Below are 14782 nucleotides of genomic sequence, written 5' to 3'. Positions count from 1 at the left end.
CAGACAAAGCTTGGTACACATATGGATGCCAAGATTCTTCTGGGTACTGGCCACCACACTGCCCAGACCCATAACATGAAAACCAGCGTCATGGACTAAATACCACCATTAGGGTCTTGGCACATACTGTGTCAGAGGGAGGGTACCTCTGTTTGGGGCATCACAGTTTTTCCAATTTCTATCTTAAGGATGAGTCAAGATATTTTTAATATCTTAGGATTTTTAATCCTCTGAATATTTTAAGGGATTTTTTTAATAATTACAAATCCACCTGAAGCTATTTTATGTACTGCTAAAGCCCCCCTGGAAAAGATATTGTAAACAAAATGACTATACAAAAAAAAAAAAAAAGGTCATTTCCCCAAAAATACATGAGTTAGCTGTAGTTGGCATGATTCAGTTTAGCACCAACACATAATAGGTTCAACTATGACTCCAGTGAAAGTTCTCAAGGCAAATATAAAATAAGTTTTAAAAAAGAAAATTAATTCAATTATTTTTCTAAATATTAAATCACACAAAACCAATACTTGCAGAATACGCTGCTACACTCATTTTCTACCAGTAGACATTACTTCCACCAGACTCCCATAGGCAGACTTTATATCAATAGGGGATCCTGCAACCAATGCCAAATAATTCAACAAGGCTGACTTACATATGCAATCAATTTCCAATATGGTTTATAGTTAACAGTATGATATTGCACAATCCATTAAAAATAATCAGATGTGCCCATGTGATTAAATACTGGAACACTTGCCCAAGGCTTATCAAGGTTACAATATAATCTTACTTCAATACGATGGGTAAGTAAAATATAAAGAGATGACGGTACTTCCATGGTTTATCATGAATCCCAAATGTGACATCTAGTGATAACCAACGAAAAGGTTTGTAGTATTAAATTGAAGCAAATAAGTATGCAAAACCAAAGAGAAGGTAGCAATTGATGGTTTTAGGAAGGTTATATGGAATTTTTAAGTGACAACAAGACTGGCATTTAGACTCTGCCAATAATCAGCTGTACATCTTCAGGCAAGTAATTGGACCTCTCTGAGCTAAAGTGATTTTCCCCATCATGGGTAAAAGGATGAGGCTGGTCTGCATTTGATTCTGCTTTCTAAATTCACGAATGCGGTGGGGAAGAGCAGTGTCCCTAACTATTGCCCTCAGGTCCTGATGATGTTCCTCACTTCTAAGACCGAGCTAGCTGTCAGTCAGCCCACTGCTTCGAACCCTGATTTGACGGACAACCTCAAGCAAGTATGGATATCCCAGCAAGCCTCAGCTTCTCCTTTGCTAAAAGCGTCCTCTTCTAATTGTGAGGAAGAACAGGGCTAACTGGGGAGAAATTCCTATAAAACCCAAGTAGCATCCCTGTTTACAAAAACTAAAACCTGCTCGGACTAAAACTCCAAGCGAGTAAGTTCCATTTCCTTTATACTTTTAAGAATGGGGTGTGTGGAGGGGAGAAATAGGGGAAAGCATCTTACTGTGACCAAGTACACTGTTGGACTTGCCCATTCTTCCAAAGTACACAAAATAGAACACTTAATCCATAAAACAGATTTGAAGATTGGCCTCTAACTCTTGACAGTTGGCATGCAACCACAATAAAGCACAATATAGCATGCCAAGTCTTTGAACAACAACAGAAAAAAAAAAAAAAGCAAAGAACTAAATGACTCCTGGTCTTAAGATTTGGGCAGGAAAGCAAAAACAAAACAAAACAAAATTCCACAAGGATTTTTGGCAAGCGAGAATTTGAAAAGCACCTACTGGAGAAAATCTACTTGCAGGAATGGGACTTTTAGATAAAATGCCCCCTTGAACTACAAGGACTTGAAAGAAAGGGAGGGAGTGAGGGAGAGAAGTGGGGAAGGGAGGGGGGTAAGAATGTGCTACTGCAAATTTGAAATTGAAAAAGGAAAATCTGAATCCTGCCACCCCACATGTGAGACACAAGGTTACAGCCAAGAGAACACCCTCAGAATTCTAATTTACATCATTTATGCACTCCTGGACCTAGTGAACGGTGACTAGTAATTGTAGGGGCCTTGCTTTCAGTAATAGTGCCAGTACTCTCGAGAGACTTCATACTGTTATTTATCAAGAGGTCTTTACTGTTTTCTTATCATCACTCCCGAGTGCCTTTTGGTCTCTGTTGTTCCCAACCATTCCTCTTTTCGAGAGCACCTCTCTCTTGTCTGCCCACAGAGGAATGTTTAATCGTGTCTGGAAAGGGAACAACCACACAGCCATCAGCATAAATCACACTGCAGATCCACTAACCGCCACATTTAACGGGCAAAATTGATGTCTCCCAAATCAGTGCCTTCAAATGCAGCTGGTTCTGTAGAGTCCTCGTGCCTTATAATTCGGTTAAGTCCTTTAAAAATTATGCCAAAGGAGGAGCGAACAGAGATTCTTCAAAACAATGGGGAATGACTTTCAGTGTGTTTTTAGTGCATATAATAAAACTAAACCCATTGAAAATAAAATTCCTAGGGATTGGGAAATCACAAAACTAAAAAGTTTACGGGCAATTCTTCATAGCCAGACTGCTAGCAAATCTCTGAATGGGTGATCTTCCACGCCTCTCTGCTCTGCAAGTGTGCTCCACCCAATTCCTCCACCTTTATCAGGCAAAGAGTCACTCATCCTTGGAGACTCCTGGGTGAAGCTAGATGTTGTTTTCTCTCCGCCACAAAACAGCCCAGCCCACAGCTTCAGTTCTAGCAATTACCATGTGTTTTGTAGCTGTTCCTTTTTCCAACCATCTCTCTCCCAAGACCTGAGCTTCTTGTTCATTTCTGTACCTCAACAGCCTAGCCCCACCCAAGACATTCAAGTGGTACTTGGTATTCACTGCCATGACTGTCCATCAAGCAAAGCATGCGCCTCAAATATAACCATCTAGGTCTCCATCCACTTCGAGGAAAATAGCACACCATCAAGGACATTGTTGAGTTTGCAAGGGTGATTATTTTTAGGCAATTGTGGGGATGAGGGGTACAGCTTGACCCCTACTCACTACGTTCACCCGGTGTAAGATTGTGTCAAGGCAACAGATTAAACAGGCATTATTTTGTTGTTGTTAAAATCTTTACAGCAACTCTATAGTGGTGCTTTTGTCGTTCCCCTTCTTATGGGTGACGTAACTAGGGCTTGAAAGAGTAAATGACTTTTCAAACATCTCCCAACAGGAAAATCAGTGACAGGGCTTCCCTGGTGGCTCAGTGGTTAAGAATCCGCCTGCAAATGCAGGGGACACGGGTTCGAGCCCTGGTCCGGGAAGATCCCCCATGCTGCAGAGCAACGAAGCCAGTGTGCCACAACTACTGGGCCTGCGCTCTAGAGCCTGCGAGCCGCAACTACTGAGCCCGCATGCCACAACTACTGAAGTCCGCGCGCCTAGAGCCCATGTTCCGCAGCAAGAGAAGCCACTGCAAGGAGAAGCCCGCGCACCACAACGAAGAGTAGGCCCCACTCGCCGCAACTAGAGAAAGCCCATGGGCAGCAACAAAGACCCAACATAGCCATAGACAGATAGATAGATAGATAGATAGATAGATAGATAGATAGATAGATAGATAGATAGATAGATGATAGATAAATTTTTTTTAAAAAGATAATCAGTGACAGAGCAAGGACTGGATCCTAGATCTATCAAACTTCCAACACCCATGCCTTACGACCTCTCCAACGTACCCAACAACTTATGTCCAACTCCAGTTCAAAACAGAAAGACTGAAAAACTTGACAATGACCTTTCACTTAATATGCATGTGTATGTTCAACTATCTATTTAATAGGGTAACCACTGTTTGGTAATCATTTACCTATTTGCAAGTCTTGTCAATGCTACATAAAATAGAGAATATTCATTTTTAAATGCCAGGTTTACTTCATCATTACAACCATCTTTGGGGAACTACCAGCCTTATTCCACAAGTCAAGTTTGCAGGCTTCTGAATGCTTTTAAGCATTCATCCTATTTCAATCCAAGTTCCCCTAAGAGTTTCCTTAGTTAGAAAACAAATACATGAAACCAAAGGTTAGCTAAACACAGAGAGGCTAGTTCTCTTTTTCTCATTTGCATGCAGGAAAGAGTTTATTTACTAACTTGCACAACATTCCTAGTGGCTTTCTGTGGCGGAGAGGATATCTTTAGATATCTAGTATATGTGGCTACCTAGGTAATAGAGATCTACAGTCCATTCAACAAGTTCTTACTCAGCACCTACTGCCCTAGGGGCTGGGGATGCTGTAGTGAACACGGCACATGTATTCCTACTGTTCTGAAGCTACTATTCTTGTGTATAATACCAGCTCATAAATAAGTAAATAAACAAAAAGGGTAACTTCAGATATTAATAAGTACTTAGAAGAAAATGACAGAGGAATACAAAAGTTGGTGGAGGGTGATGAAGTCAGGAAGATGGTAGCCAGAGGGCACTGTGCAAAGTCTTTTTAGATAGGGTAACTACTGAAATTTCTGAAATGGTGGTGAATTTAGAGCTTAGATGAGTAAAGCCAGCAGAAAATCTGAGGACAGATTTGAGACACAGACCTCAAATGGTATGACTGGGTTTAATATGTTCAAGAAACAATATAGAAAGCCCAAGGAGCTGGAGCTATCTTTCCCTTCTTGATTTCTACTTTGATTCCACTGTGGTCGAAGGACATATCCTGTATGATCTCAATTCTTTTAAATTTAGTGAGGCTTGTTTTATGGCTCAGGATATGGCCTATCTTAGTATATGATCTGCGGGTACTTGAAAAGAATTCCATAAATGCCAACCTAATGGTTGATGGCACTGCTGAGTTCTTCAATACCTTTGCTGATCTCCCTAGTCGTTCTAACAATTGGTGAGACAGAGATGTTGAAGTCTCCACCATAAATGTGGATTTGTCTATTTCTCCTTTCATCTCTATCAGTTTTTGCTTTACATAGTTGGCAGCTGTGTTGTTTGGTGCATAGACATGTAGAATTGCTATATCAACTTGGTGGAATGACTCTTTTATCATTATAAAATGTCCCTCTCTACCTCTAGTTAATTTATTTGTTCTGAACTCTACTTTATCTGATATTAATTTAGCCACCTTTGCTTTCTTTTGATTACTGTTTCCATGATATACTTTTTCTATCCTTTCACACTGAACCTGTTTCGTATTATTTGAAGTGAGTTTCTTGAAAACAGCATATAGTTGGGTCATGTTTTCAATCAATCCACCCTGCCAGTCTCTGTCTTTAAATTGGTGTACTTATATCACTTGCATTTAATGAAATTACTGATGTGTTAAGGCTTAGGTCTACCATTTTATTTTTTGTTTTCTGCTTTTTCTGTTTTCTTGTCTCTCCTTTTCTTTCTTTCTGCCTACCTGTGTGTTGCTTGAACATTTTTTTAGAATTCCACTTTGATTTATCTATAGTATTTTTGAGTATATATCTTGTTGGTACAATATTTATTTTATTTTATCCAGGGACTTATGTACTAGATATTATGTAACTACTTTACTCACATCAAGGAAACAAGAGATACAGTTATAAGAATATTTAAAAATTCACTGGTTCAGATTTGTCTGGCAGGAAGAGAAGAGTGTCAGAAGGGCCTCTTAATAGCAGTGACAAATGTACCAGCAAGCTAATTTATATCAAGAAATTGGAGAAGAGGTTCACTTTCAACCCAAAGCCAATGCGTTTTCTAATTCCATGAATCTGCATTTCCTGAGTTTCTGACTCTAAACACTTTAACAAATAGGACTCATAAGTATGATAAAGGTCCTTCATGGTAAGCCAATATTTGAAAATAGATGACTGTGTATAAGAAATTAATAACTCTGTCTGGTGTACTTACTTTCATTGCCAAATAATATTTGCATTAACATTACATTTTTTTAAAGTGAAATCTAAGAAATCTAAACTATTTAAATGTAAATGAGAACATTCTTATTTTACACTAGGTATTTATAGACCATTATTTGGCAGATTTAATGATTTATATTTACAATTTTAGCACCCACTGCACCATATATAGGCTCTCCCACCCCGTGCTTGAAACCAGAATGCAGACCTTCTGTTCAACGGCCCTGCTTCTTCCCTTGTAGATTCTACTACGCTTCTTGTGTATTCCTGCTTTAATAATGAAATTGGTATCATGGAGAACAGACGAAAGGCAAAGTGAAGTCCACATCACTGCACACAAGCAGGGTGCTCCCTGCTCAATATGAGGACCCAGTATCAGGACACTCTAGTTTGGTGGCTTTTGCCATGTCACACACAGAGCCTCAAGTACATATTCCTGAGGTCTACCAGCTCTATGCTACCTGAAGCAGACTGTGTGACCCAGGATCAAAGCGAGGCATACCCAGGCTGAGTAAGAGGTAAAAGGAACTATACACAACATCACAAAGTCAAAGAAGGATGACACTCTCATTGGAAAATCTGAAAACGCTGCTCCACGAATACATGAGAGATTACAATCAGGAGAGTAAACAGCCCTAGTTACTGACAGGCTAGATGGTAACCAAGAAACCAATCTAATTCTGCAGGCATAGTGCAATGTTCCTGCAGTTCTTCTAGCTCCTTAAAGGACCTCTGAAACACAGAGAGGTTGAGGATGTCGATGAAGAAAAAATTAAGATTGCTAAGACAAAGAACGTTGTTCTCCACCCAGTTCTACAAGGGTTACGTCATAACCCACTGTACCCCAAATGGAATTCAGGATGAAAAAACAGAGAGAGGCACTCTGTGCTTTGGACCAGCAGGCCCTTAGTTGGATACATACCTTAGGAAGAATTTCAATGACCCCAGATTCTTGCATCGTCCTCTATATAGAAAAGCACTAAGATCATTACCTTGAGATACCTGTTCTTTGTGATTAACAGTAATCTTTTAGCTCAGTGTATGCTTGACTGCGTATGTTTCCCAGTCAAAAATCATACATAAACTGGCTTCTCCCCTACTTCATCAGAGCAGTTTCCTCAGAGCTACTAAGTGCCTATTTCCCTGGCTGTTGTCCTCAGTAAGAACCTGAATAAAATTTAAACTCACAACCCTTCTGTTGTGTGTTTTTAAGTTGTCAAGAAGCACTGGCTTGGTGACAGGGATGGTGAAGAAAAGACAAGGAGAAGGAAGTTCAGGATGAAGATGGAGTATAAAATAAATAAGCTATAAGAATATATTGTATAGCACGGGGAATATAGTTCATATATATATATATATTCCCCCCCCACTCTGTGCATCTTGCGGGATCTTGGTTCCCTGACCAGGGATCGAATCTGTGCCCCCTGCAGTGGGAGCACAGAGTCTTAACCACTGGACCACCAGGTGAAGTCCCTAGCCAATATTTTATAATAACTATAAAATGGAATAGAACTGTTAACAATTCTGAATCATTATGTTGTATACCTGAAACTTACATAATATTGTACATCAACTATACCTCAATAAAATATTTTAAAAATCACGCACACATACACAAAAATGAAAATGGATTCAGATCGGTTTCCTTGTGAAACACTATGATATCTCAGGTCCAAGGAGACACAGGGGGGATATGGGAGCCACTTCCTGCTAGAAATAATCCCAGGCCAAATGTAGTTTCCAAGGCAGACGTGTGCCTCCTTGGCCCTGCCACCTCCACCCTGGGCCCCGTCTGGTGTCTCTGCAGTAGCTGTCTGAACAAACCCTCAGGTCAACAGCAGCTGTAGCTGCAGTGCCTGCTAAGGGAAGACAGGTCACAGTATTGAAACAGGAAGAGGAGGGAAAATGCAACAACCTCCCAGGGGTAGGACAGGGCCCCTGGATTTCTCCCAGCCACATTCTCCAACGCCCACACACCTGCAAAGTCAGACCCCCGTTATATCTATCCCGCCACCTCACCACAAGGGAACACCACAACCAGCAGGGGTTTTCATCGTTTGCTTGTATGAAATATGCAGGCCCTGCAACCAGCTGCTCACCCAAGCTCCGGCCAAGCTCCTGCTGCTTGGCAACAACAAGTATTTTACCTGTGGCCTAAAAACCACACGTGACTGTAAAGCATAAAGTAACTCCAATTTTGTCGTTTTCTTTCTCTTTATGCTATACTTTTTTCTGCTTTCGATTCACAAGAACCGTCTTTGTCAGCATTCTAATCTATGTTGGTCTTTGCTCATCTATGAGGTCCTGTCTGATACTGTTATCTGGTTCCTCGAAGGCATAACCCCAAACCTCACACTTCCTTAGGGTTTCTCAAACTACTGACATGTAGGGCTGGATAATTCTCTATTGCAGTGGCTGTGCTGTGCACTGTAGGATGTATAGCAGCAGCCCTGGCCTCTGCCAGGAACATCTCCCCACACCACCAGTTTCAACAGTCAAAAAATTTCTCAAGACATTACCAAAATACGCCCGGGGGGAGGGAGGGGGTGATGGGAGTTCTCACATTTGAAGAACAAATGATCCATATTACAACTGGCCCAAAAGGAGCCAACCCAAAATGCCTGAGTGACATCAGGGGCTCATTTCAACAACAGGCTCATTATCCAGTGTGATAATATAGACACAAAGGAAGCCAATCCTGGTAATTAAATATTTAAATAACTAAATATTTAAATATCAGTGGGAGCATTTTTATCATTATTTCTACCTTTCCAGTTCCTGCTCCAGACCTCCCCCCACTGAAATGTTTTGCCTCCATCCAATTTTTATTGCCATTTCTCTAACATCAAAACAGATGTCACAGCCCTGAGTTATGGAGCTGTTTCCTAGGGAGGAGGAAGCAGTTGATTTTTCCCTCCTGGGTGTCTTAAGAGATAACAAATAAACAATACCAGCATTGCCCACAGGGTTCCTGGGGGGGTGGGATGGGGCAAAATCATGGTGACCGACTGTTCCTGATTTAGTTCCATGCATACCTTCCTTTTCTCTGCTTACTCTTGGGCCATGAAATATGATACTCACAATGGAAGACAGCAGCTTTTTTGTTAACCTCTTCTCTGTCTTCTCACCACAAATGAAAATTGCAATTGTCTTCTCCATCAAGAAAACCCTAGCCCTCTCTACACTGCTGTGGTAAGTGGCCAATGGTTCTTAGTGATCCTCACCTCCTCCTGGTGTTCAGGTCTTTGAATAATCTTCTCCCCATGAGTGCGGGATAGACTTACTGACTTATTCCTACCTAAAAGAACTGGGCAGAGGTAGTGAGATGTCACTTCCAAGATAACATTATAAAAAGACTGTGACTTCTTAGATTCTCCCTCTCCCTCTCTCCTGGATCCTTCTCTCTGGGAGAAAAGCCAGGTGCCATATTACGTAGCCACTGGGTGGAGGTCATGTGGTGAGGGACCAATGCTTGCCAACCACAAGAGTGACCTTGCAGGGAGAGCCCCACCACCACGCCAATCAAGCCTCGGGTGGGACTGCAGCCCCAGCTAACTATCTGCTTGCAACCTCAACAGAAACCTTGAGCCCAAGGTACCAAGTTAAGCCACGCTCAGATGACTGACCCACAAAAACTGGGAAATACAAAACGTTGACTATTGTAAGCTGATAAATTAGGGGGAATGTGTTATACAGCAACCGACCGTGAATACACCTTCCCAGCTAAAGCCCTCTCCAGCCAAGATAAGACTCTGACACCTACCACTTAACTCGCTCTTTACCAAAGAGCATCTGATTTCAGAGGACCCTCTCCATATTAGGTTCCTGGTGTAGGGAAATAAGTCACCATCCTTAACTTCAACTGTGTGGAATGTTTTTCATATTGAAGCAACCAAAATACAAAGGAAATAAAAGACAGTAAGGTTCAAATTTGGCTCAGTTTTCAACATTAGTCTCAGAGGAGCTCTGAGAAAAGAGAATTTGGGGGTAAAAAAAAATGTTTGGGGAACACAAGCTATGCCCTATTGGAGAACCCTAAGGTTCCTTAATATATTGAGAGCTCTGAGAAATCCTACAAAGGCACTCTGCTTAACTTCAATCTTTTATTAAGATCCTACTTCAGTAACGTTCTAAATGACAGACTGTGGAGAACAGGGATCCAATGCAGCAGTTCTCGAAGTGAAGTAAGTAAGTGAAAACCCAATTCACACAAGTCTTGGATCTTATTTTATAGTGTGTTTCCCAGTCCAGATGAGATCCTACTCTAAAAGCACGAAAATGAAATTGTGAATGAAATGATACTGATTCTCATTTACCGATCTTCCTCCAGAGGACAGGCCAGAGGGCATGAGCCCAGTCTCACTCCAGATTTAAAGGTTAGGGAGACATCAGCATTCCATGTGCCCATGCATAAATTTGCTCAACCCTTTCTTTCTTTCTTCTGCCAATTCAAATGCCTGGGAACATACAGTGTAGCAGTTAAGAAGTTAGGCCCTAGAGTAACTTTGAACTTGACTTCTGGCTCCATCACTTACTACACATATCAATTAACCTTGATGAGCGTCATCATTGTTATTTGTAAAATAAAGACAATAATAAGTAGCTTGTTGGATTATATGAAATAATTTATGTTTAGTTTTGGCACAATGCCTGGCACAGAGTAGGCACTTACCAAACGCCACCTACTGATACAGTTCTCATCATCCCATGCATCAAATCTGAAATTATCCCATGTAAGTTTCTAACAGATTCCCAACGTCTCAAGAAGCTTCAACCACATCATTGACAACTGCACAGGTTTCATGTCTCTGCTATGCTTTTGCATTGCCAGGCTGAAGAATGTGATGTTTTAACCGCACTCCCACAGGCAGCTCTTAGCTCTTCACCTCCACGTGTTCCGGCCACACCTGCCTCCACCTTCTCTAGTTCCAAACTGCAGACAGTTCTATAATCACCACCTCAGTTTTAGAAGCTTCACAGTCTTTTAAAAAAGGTAAGCTTTGCTGTCTTACTTCCAATATCATTCATGATGCCACCCAATATTTTACTAACCTTACGGTCCAGCAGACAGATTAACCTGCAAAACCTATCCAATCCTTTTGTCCTCCCTATCGAGTTCAAAAATGAAAAGTAAGTAGATGGTTGTGCTAAAAAAGCATAAATCCTCCTTTCATAAAATCTGGGCATCAGAGATACAAATCAGTAGTAGCGACGCCCCCCTTAGCCCTTCATTTGGCCAGTTCAGAACCCACGGAAGCTGACTTGGGGCGTCGGCACACACACAGAGCAAGGGAACAGGAGATTAGGCAGCTATAAATGCAGCAACTGCCAGCCCCATCCTAACACGAACAGAAGGCAGTGCTTATGTAAAAGTGTTATTTTCAAGGTGCTCTCAAGACTCTCTAAAGTTGAGTAGAGGCTGACTGAAAACTAATGTCATTCTAGGATGCAAGCCCTGATGTAAGGTGGTCTCAAGTGAATAACAGCTGAAAAGGGAAATTTCACCCCAGACTCCACAACATTGTAAATCTATAGCAACACTGAGACACTGGATGCAGCTTGGCCTAATAAGTTACTTAACCACTCTAAGCAACATTTCCTCATTTGCAAAATGGGGGTCATGGTCTGGATGTTCTCGGTTGTTAAGAGTTAAATGACGCTCTGCCACCAATGGCACAGGAGGGCCGTGAATCTGGGACGGGGTCTCTGGCTCCATGAGAGTCCTCGTAATAATCCTAAGTAACATTCGTGGTCACCAATATGTTTTGTGCACTTATTCTGTGAAAGAAGTATTTCGTATTTTTAGCTCGTAACAACCCCGAAGTAGGTTCTCTTATCCCCATGACAGATGGGATAACTATGTACCTAGAGGTTAAGGAATTTGATCCAAGGCAGCTAGGAAGTGCTGCAGCTAGGATTCACACCCAGGCAGTCTGACTGCAGGGAGTGAAGTCCTAGCCATGGGACCACATTGCCTCCCCAAGGAAGAATTTTTTTTTTTTCTTCTTTTGGCTCTGTTGGGTCTTCGTTGCTGTGCGCAGGCTTTCTCTAGTTGTGGCGAGCAGGGGCTACTCTTCGTTGCTGTACACGGGCTTCTCATTGCGGTGGCTTCTCATTGCGAAGCATGGGCTCTAGGTGCACGGGCTTTAGTAGTTGCGGCACAAGGGCTCAGTAGTTGTGGCTCGTGGGCTCTAGAGTGCAGGCTCAGTAGTTGTGGCGCATGGGCTTAGTTGCTCCATAGCACGTGGGATCTTCCCGGACCAGGGCTCGAACACATGTCCCCTGCTTTGACAGGTGGACTCCCAACCACTGAGCCACCAGGGAAGCCCCCAAGGAAGAATTTAATTCATATTCGTGAAAGGATAAATGGGTTGATAAACATAATGATCTGATCTTTTCATCTTCTATGGCTTTTTTTCCCTCCCAAACAAAAGGGGGAAACATTGATTTGTTCTCCCTGCAGATTACATTGTTTTTGCTGATTTTAACACAATTATTTCCTGAACCAAATTTTTACTACCCTGAGGGTAGGTGCTTATACACTGCCACATAATGAAATGACTATGCAAAAAGCAACAGCTGATCACTACAGGCAATTTTTTTTCTTTGTAAAAACAAAAATCCGATCAGCCATAAGAGTATAGCATGACAGATCACAAATCAGAGACAGAGTCTTCTACATGAGGATTTAAAGCTCAAGAATTTCAATGTACTTAATAGCATTAAATCCAAGGCAGATAGCTGAATGCCTTAAGAGATCCCAAATTGTTAAGGGTAACCCGGATGGAAATTCCTTAGCTGGGTTTGTATTTCTTCTCTCTGGATCAGAAAATGGCTGGCACCACCTGGTGGCTCTTTTTCCCTCTAAAACCTAAGTCCCCTTGAACCATAAAACTAAGACCTGGAATATATTCTCGCTGTCAGGGTTACCCATGTAAGAAAGGAGGCAATCTTTAATTTATATTTCATTCACATAATTCTAACTAAAGTGTTGAACAAATTTAGTTTTTATCCATGTGGAAATACTCCCATCTCTAGAGCATTCTCTTAAATATAGAACCTATATCAAAATACATGAGTTGGCAATCCCCAAGACTCACGCCCAGCTCAGCTGGAGCACTTCTGAACTTACAAAGCCCTGGGGAACCACCCACATCATTCATTCATTCATGCTGATGCAGAGATGATTTCCTGTAAGTCTAATGTGCTTTTGATGATACAACTCCACCGGGTACTGTCCTTGTCATCATTTTACAAGTGAGAACAATGAGGCTCAGCCTGAATTAGAAACTTGTCCCAGAACTAGTAAGCGGCAGAGCTGGGATTTAAATGCAGTTTTACCTGTTCTTATATTCCTCACTGCTATGCTATGATTTGCTTTGTCATGATGATCACGATGCTGATTAATCCAAATACATTTGCATGACAGTGGAAGAGTTCCACTTTTAAATCCTATTAACTAACTGCAGTTTAGCTGACATTTTCCTTGGCGGGCAATCCTACCAAGTCAAGCTGCAGTTGTACTGGACACACAGGTGCTCAAACACTTGCTGACTGGTTAAAAGTTCAGTTGACCTTGGGTAGCTCTGAAGTCCTAAATGCCTTTCCCCAATAGAAGCACAAAAGACATAACCAGAGGATAAGAGTTACCCAAATGACAGGAAGGACGCCTGTCAAATTTATACCAAGCATCAACAAGGAGAAACAAGTCAGAAGAAATCCACTTTGTCCAACCACGTGTCTCTGGGTTATGGAAGTATGGTGGCTGTGAGAACTGTGTGTTATCCTGAATGAAGTTTCGAGCAGAAGAAAACCAAATGGGACAGTTAAAGAGGTGGGGGAAGCAAAGCCAAGTGACCTAGAGTGTTTCACACCCCATGCTGGGCTTGAACAATCTTAATAAGATGCTCAGATTCATGTCCTATGGACTGAGAATCCACTTCAGCGCTTAAGTACATCTACCCCTGGCCCCGCGGACCCATTATTGCTCAGCTTACAATAATACAACACTTACAAAGAGCTGACAGACAACTTTTAATTAAAATGGACTGAAAATAACTTGAGGCACAGTCTGCACAAAGAAAATGACTGTTTTTTTGGTGGAGTTACCCAACTTATGTTGTATCTAATTGTGTGAGTGTGTTCCTTCTATGCTGAGAGTTTTCAATGAAGGGAAGAAAATGATCTTATAATTTATAAAGAGACAAAAAAAAAATCTGCAGCGGGGAAGGGAGGAAGGGCAGCTTAATGTCAAAAAGCTTGAGTGCTGGAACCCTGACAGTCCTGAGTTTGAGCACTGCCACCTGCAAGCGGGATGCTCTAGGTCAAGTTACTTAAACGCTCTTAGTCTGATATTCCTCATCTTCAAAAGGAGAAGACTTCCGGATGTGGTGGACATCAGAGCAGCTCGCCGACTATTTCTGGCCTTCTGCCATTGGAGACATGGAAGGGTTAACTACCTGGCCTCCTCTTTTATGAGTGGGTGGGTAGGGGGCATGTGTTTAGTTCTGGCCCATCAGTTGTGTATAGAAACAAAGTGTATCAAGTCCAGTCCAAACACTCAACTGCAGATTCAAGACCATCCAGAGCCTTCTTTTCCCTTTCACACAGCAACCAGCAATGGTGGGAGGGTGGGCTCTCTGTCGATCTGAGTGACTATGGTGGACAGGCCCCCCTCTCCACCCACTGACCCATTTGATGCACAAGTATCCTGAGCTAAAAAAACAAAAACAAAAACAACTCTCTTCTTTGAGGGGCCACACTGGTATCTGGGGATTGGCAGTGTCTGTTACTGCAGACAATACTGAGTGATAGACCACTTTATAAGCTGGTTATAAGGAGTAAATGTGAAGATGTCCATAAGTATTCAATGAATGACTGATTTTTTTTTTTTTTTTTTTTTTTGGTAAG

At 41.7% G+C, this 14782-nt stretch overlaps 1 protein-coding gene across 23 annotated transcripts in view; it reads right to left on the bottom strand.

The window, feature by feature from the left end:
* The window catches only part of MAGI1 (membrane associated guanylate kinase, WW and PDZ domain containing 1), a 612719-nt gene that overhangs the window by 433893 nt on the left and 164044 nt on the right, over positions 1-14782 (bottom strand). The gene's annotated exons all lie outside the window — the stretch shown is intronic.

The sequence above is a fragment of the Balaenoptera borealis genome, assembly GCF_965194805.1.
Source record: "Balaenoptera borealis genome assembly, chromosome: 12".
Taxonomy (NCBI): Eukaryota; Metazoa; Chordata; class Mammalia; order Artiodactyla; family Balaenopteridae; genus Balaenoptera; species Balaenoptera borealis.
This window is presented reverse-complemented; position numbering and strand designations above follow the sequence as displayed.